Below are 6,266 nucleotides of genomic sequence, written 5' to 3' on the forward strand. Positions count from 1 at the left end.
TACATGATGTTACAGTACAAGTTCTCATATGTCCTGAGTTTTAATTGACCTTAGAAGGCTAGAGCCAAAATGTTGGCTTTCCTTGCGGCCCTCCTTTTTCTCTAATTTTGAAAAATGCCATTTTGTTGCTTTTGGTGCCTGCGGTTTTTTGTTGTGTTTGTCTGGACCATTTTACTGCTTTTGTCTGGACTAATTTTCTGGTTGTCTTGTTTTTGAGGAAATGCCATATATAAACTTAGGCTGAGCCAGGGACATGGCTCAGTAGAAAGGACCTGAGTTCCATCCCCGGTTAAAAATAAAAATAAATAAATAGATAAATAAATAAACTTAGGCTGGTTTTGAACTTGACTATTTGATCCTTTGTCTCACCTCAGGTGCTGAATTTATAGGAGTGCACTTCCATGCCTGGTGTGTGTTTAGTTTTCTTAATGTTGAATTATCTATTACTACCCTTTTTGTCTTTCATGGCATTTTGTCTTTCATTGACTTTTTTTTTGGTTTGTGGCCCTGGTGATCTGTATTCCCACACCCCCACATGGTAACTATAGTTTGAGAATATCTTGTTTTTTCTTTTTTTTGGCGGAACCGGAGATTGAACTCAGGCCTTTGTGCTTGCCAGGCAGCTCTTATTCTACTGAGCTATCTCCCCAGCCCTGAATATCTTGTTTTCTAATAACTTTTTTCCCCCCCAGTACTGGGGATTGAACGCAGGACCTTGCACTTGCCAGGCAAGCACTTAATCTACTGAGCTAACTCCCTGGCCCTCTAATAACATTTGTCCATTTGTTTTGTTTTGTTCTGTTTTCCAGGCTGTCCTTGAACTCTGTGTAGCCCAATCAGGCCTTAAACTTGCAGCCTCAGCCTCCCATGCCAGAATAATAAGCGTGATACTACCTTCAGACTTTTGTTGGGATAGGAACTGCAGGCATCTGGTTTCACTAGTTGAGAGACAAATTTAATGACTTTTGAAACAATTTCAGTGGATTTTCTTTATGTGGCTCCTTCATGGGTGAAACATTTTGGAGATTTTTATATCAATTGTTCTTAATCTATGTTTGCTACAAATTGAGTTTACTACAAATGGGGTATGGCTCAGTTTTCTTGGGATTACTTAATCACATACTGCTCTTTCATCTGCTTTCCAAGAAAATGGTCTTGCTGCTGCTTCTTTTTATAAAGGTCTTTTTGTGGCTTATACTTTAAACAGTTTTTTTCCTTATTTTTGTTTTAGTGGGATTTCAGGTAGCCTTGAAAATAGTTACATATTTCTTCTGCCATCTTTATCTGGTAGATGTATAAGACTTCTTTAAAGATTTCTTTCTTTCTTTATTTGATATAGGTTCTCACGATGCAGTTCAGACTTGTGATCCTCTTGTCTCAGCCTGCATTTTTGTTGTTTAATTTTAAAGAGGAAAAACTAAAAACAATGATACAAAATTTCAAAACAGGGTAGTAGGAGAGTAGCAAGGGTTAATACATTGTGTATTGTTATCTTCAAAGTAGTTGCTTGTGTTATATGATATAGGTAATGAAAAATTGCTCAAACAATATAAGCATAAACTTTTCAATGAATTAATAGAAATTACTGTTGTAACTATATTAACTGTCATTTATTTGTCTATCCTGTTCCCTTCCTTCCTTTCTCCTTTCCCCACCCTGGTTTATGTTTCCTTTTGAGCAGTTTCTTCCCATTTCATATCAGTTGTACATTTGGGATCTTACTTTTTCAGCTTCCTGCACTAGGGAGACCAGTATGATGTTTACACACATGAGACTGATTTATCTCACAAATATGGTCTCAAGTTGCAACCATTTTCCTATAAATGTCTCGTTTATCCTTTATAGCTGAATAATACTCCATTATATGAAAATACCACATCTTTTTAAATCATTCCTCAGTTGATGAGCATTTGAATTGTTTCCAAGATTTAGCTATGACAAATTGTGCTGCTATAAACATGAATACACATATATTGCTATGGTATGGTGTTTTTAATTCTTCTGGGAAGATATTTAGAAGGACAGTAGCTAATATCTTTGATTTTAAGCATCATTTCTTTTTGTACCTCAGAGATTACTTTCCCTATAGCCTGTTCCACTTGTTTTTTCACTTTTTGCTATCATTTCAGAAAGTTCCAGTGTTTGACTTTCCATTTAGTCCATCTCATTGTGTTCCAGGCTTGTCCTGTGTGGGCTATGGGTCTGGATTTGCATTTACTTCTATATATTGTCATTTTCTCTTTGTTATTTTATTTTGTTTTCTATGTTGATGCTTGCTGATTTCTTATGATAGATAGCTTTGTCCCTAGTATTGAGGCTTTCCTAGGAAAGATTTGTTCCTTGGGATGTCCTCCAGATGTAGGCAGTTCTTTATGTCTATCCCAAGAACTACCCTCCCAATTTGTAAAGGATGCAAAGTCACTATTTGGCTGAACACCCAATCCTTTAGTACTGGGTTGTGGTGTTGCTTATGATTTCATACAATCACAGTTTTATCATACAGGGAGAAAAATCTGATTATAACATATATGACATCCTGGCTAAAGTAGTACAGTTAGTAATAACAATAGTTTCAAGTACAGCTTAACTACATAAAGACTATGGTAACCATTAACCTGCTACCTCCAACCACAGGAGCAAACTCTAAAGTTTTTTTCCCTTTCTGCAGGCGGGGGTAGGGGGTGTTAAGATGGGTAGGAATCAGGATAAAGTGATGAATGAGGTCAAATATACTAGAGTCAAGGCTGGAGGTCAAAGGGTGATTACTTGAGTTTTGGGAAACCGGAGAACACAGAGGAAGAATGAAATAGGATGCAAAGGAGTAATCAGAAAAGGACGAGACATTGTTTACTCGTTTGAAAGTTTAAATTCAAGGGGTAGTAGTTGAGGAAAGAGAGAAAGGATCAGAAGAAAAAGCAGGTTAAAATCGTAGACAGTGAATAAAAGAAGGAACAAAGAAAAGAAAAAAGGAGACTAGAGACAGGACAGGAAAAACAAAAACAAACAAACAAAAAACCAAACCAAAAATAAACAAAATACAAAACAAGACGATTTCTAACCAGGCAGGAATGGGATAGCCAATAAGACAAGGGAGAATAAAGTAGTAAAATACCTCTGGTGTTTGCAATTGTGATTATGTCCATATCACAGCCCAGAAATGTGCTCTATCCTCTACCCAGGTTTACCATGGGAATTGTACTGGGTATGGAGTGATCTTGGCCTCTGGGTGTGGGGCTGGGACTGGTCCTCTGTTGGTGGAGTTCTCCAGAGCCCAACTGCTGGTTCCTTGCTGCTGTTTCAGGCATTTCCAAGTTGCTGGTCTCACTGATTACTCCGCCCACCAAAGGCCTGTGTGCGCCTGTGTGCCTGAGCTTGGCTGACTTGGGTCTCCAGGTTCTAGTCTATCCCTGTGTTTCACTTTTGGTTACCTGATTTGGACTGTTTCTGTTCACCTTCTTTTCCTTTTCCTAACACAATTGTAGGGAGTAATACCCTACATAATTAAATGGGTCCATGATAATTCATCCTTATTCTTTGTCATTTGGGACTCTGCTTTTACAAGTTCTGGGTTTCCCTATCAATGTAATGGAATCTGTACTTTTCATTTCTGCTCTAGACCGGTGGTACTCTAGCCTAGATTTACATCAGCACTTTATACAGTAGAATCTAAGATTCAGATCTATAGGCCATCTTTTGGTAGTTCTGATTCTGTAGATCTAGGATAGAATTTATTTATTTTTACTTCTTGATTTTTGAGACAGGATCTTACTGGGTTCAGGCTAGCCTTGAATTTACTGCATAGTATAGGCTGATCTTGAACTTGCAGTGATCCTCAGAATTCAACCTTGAATGTTGGCATGCACCATCATGCCCAGCTGATATGGGATACAATTTAGTGTTTTTTTTGTTTTTTGTTTTTTTTTTTTTTGTAGAATCAGGGATTTGGGATACAATTTAGATGCATATTAAAAAAAAAAAAAAACACAAACCTCCCAGATGAATCTTACATGTAATGAAAATTGGGAATTTCTACCCTAGATACATTTAAGTTATTAGTTTAGGAAGAACCACAGTATTTGGGAACTAGAGATTCTTTGGTCCTTTAGAGTTTAGGACCAGGTGTGGTAGCACATATCTGTAGTCCCAGCACTTGGGAGGCTGAAGCAGAAGGATCACCAGAAGTTGGAGACCAGCCTGAAGTACAAAATAAGACCTGGTTTCAAAAACAAAAACAAACACCAAAGCCTTTAGGGACCTCATATAAGAGGAGGGAACATTGCCTTCTTGGCCCCAGGCCTATCTTTGTGTGTCAGTATAAACCATTTGGAAGGGTAATCAAAGCCTATCTTGGTTTTAGAGAATCTAGTGCCCTTCCCCAACCCCCTCATTTTTAATGAAATACTGAGAATGGTAAAGAGTTGGAATGTATTTACTGAGTATAAAGTTTTCCTGGAAAAATCACTTTATGCTAAAGCCCCTGCTTTGGCAGAGCACAGCAGCCAGGGTTCAATCCCCAGCGCGCTGTGTTGGCCCTGGCACGTTGAGATGGTGATTGAGACTGGGTGTGGTGGTGCATGCCCCTGTGATCCCAGTGCTTGGGAGGCTGAAAACAGGAGAATCACTATGAGTCCAATCTCCTTAGTGAGACCCTGTACACCCTGTCCTAAATTCATTAAAAAAAATAAATAAAATCACTTTATGGGATGGTAAGTGTGGACTATTGTTTTAATACTATTTATAGAAGTCAACAAATACTAATAGTGAACTACTGAACTTTATGCTTCAAGTTAAATATAAGAGATTTGATCAGAAAAGATACTTTGAATTTGTTAAATTTTTGAATACTGTTAAGTTTGTATTGTAGTTAACAAAACAGAAATTGACAAAAGATGTGATATTCTTTTTAAAAACACTTTTAATTTTCTCTTTTCTTTTCAGTTCTTTTTGGAGACGGATTTCTGCCCAGACAGTAAGAATTACGAGAGGTCAGTTACAAATAATGTTCTTTCGTGTTTGTAATGTAATAAAAATTTGGGCGAGGGGCTTGCGGGTTAGCTCAGTTTTTTAAGCGCCTGCTCTGACAAATCCAGTCAGATGCAGGAGACCGCAGTTCGATCCCTAGACCCTCTCTTAAGGCAGCCTGAGCCAGCCCAAAAAAAAAATTTGTTCATGTGCTAAAGTACTAAACGGTGGGATTTCATGTTAAAAGATGCATTCTGCGAAGAGTATAGGCAGACCTAGGGTGGATAGCCTAAAATGAACAAGGAGCCTGACAATGGTACTGTTCCACTACCTTCTAATTCAGAACTAGAATCAATGGAAATGGGGCAGGCTGTGGAGTAGCTTCTAGAGTGTCTGGATGGTTGCTCAGTGATTTTCCATATATGACCTCTCTTCCTAGTAGTCTGCACGCTCGTGCCTGGGAATGCTATTCAGTACAGATGTTGGTTGCTGGACAGGCTCTTTTGCTCTTAAAACTGATCTGTTTCCAATCTATGCAATCCATTAGAGGAAGCTGCCTTTATCATTTTTTTAGCTAGAAAGAAAAAACTTGAAGCTGGCCTCATTGAGCCTTTCATTTATTAGCCCAGGGACTATGTGTTGTTAGCCTTTTCTTTTTTCTTCTCTCATGGAATCATTTCTTTCTCATAGATTTTATATTTTTGTGGTCAATGAACTTGAATCAGACTATGGAATCTGTACTTGAATGCCTTATTTTTCTCCTATGAAAAAGGTAGCCGTTATTTTCTGTTAGTTGGGACAGAATTTTAGTTTTTTTTAATCTACTGCTACTTTTTATTGAGATGTTCTCACTACATAGTTCAGGCTGGCTTGAACTCATTAAGTAGCCCAGGTTGTTCTATAACTCAAAACCATCGTCTCACCTCCGCTGGCCCAGTACAGGAACAATAGGGATGTGGCACCACACCTGTCTCTACTGTTATTTTTAGACCTGTCTAAAATGTAAAGTAGGCTCTTTTCTGTTGTATCTATAACATTATTCAGAGTGGTCAATGTGTTGGAATTTTCCTTTCCCTCTTTTCTATCAATCCTCCTTTTGAAAGTTCCTTCTTTGAACAAAGACAACAATATGCAATGTATTAATTATTGTAACAGTACTGCTAACCTGTTTTGAAACTATCTCATTGCTACTTCTTTCTCAATAAAATTATTAAAATAAAAAAGGAAAGTTCCTTTGCTTTTTTCCTTCCTTTTTAATTAATTAATTTTTTATGGGTTTATTTTAATTTGTTTCACTTTTTTAA

General features: G+C 37.6%; 1 protein-coding gene across 2 annotated transcripts in view; it reads left to right on the forward strand.

Annotated features, from left to right (window-relative positions):
• Nucleotides 1-6,266, forward strand: part of Acaca (acetyl-CoA carboxylase alpha) — a 292,108-nt gene that overhangs the window by 6,381 nt on the left and 279,461 nt on the right. For both annotated transcript variants that reach the window (XM_004643003.2, XM_023703133.1), the window contains exon 2: nucleotides 4,939-4,985. The gene's annotated coding sequence lies outside the window, so the exon portion shown is untranslated. The remainder of the gene's footprint in view (nucleotides 1-4,938; nucleotides 4,986-6,266) is intronic.

The sequence above is a fragment of the Octodon degus genome, unplaced genomic scaffold (genome assembly GCF_000260255.1).
Source record: "Octodon degus isolate 3935 unplaced genomic scaffold, OctDeg1.0 scaffold00164, whole genome shotgun sequence".
Taxonomy (NCBI): domain Eukaryota; kingdom Metazoa; phylum Chordata; class Mammalia; order Rodentia; family Octodontidae; genus Octodon; species Octodon degus.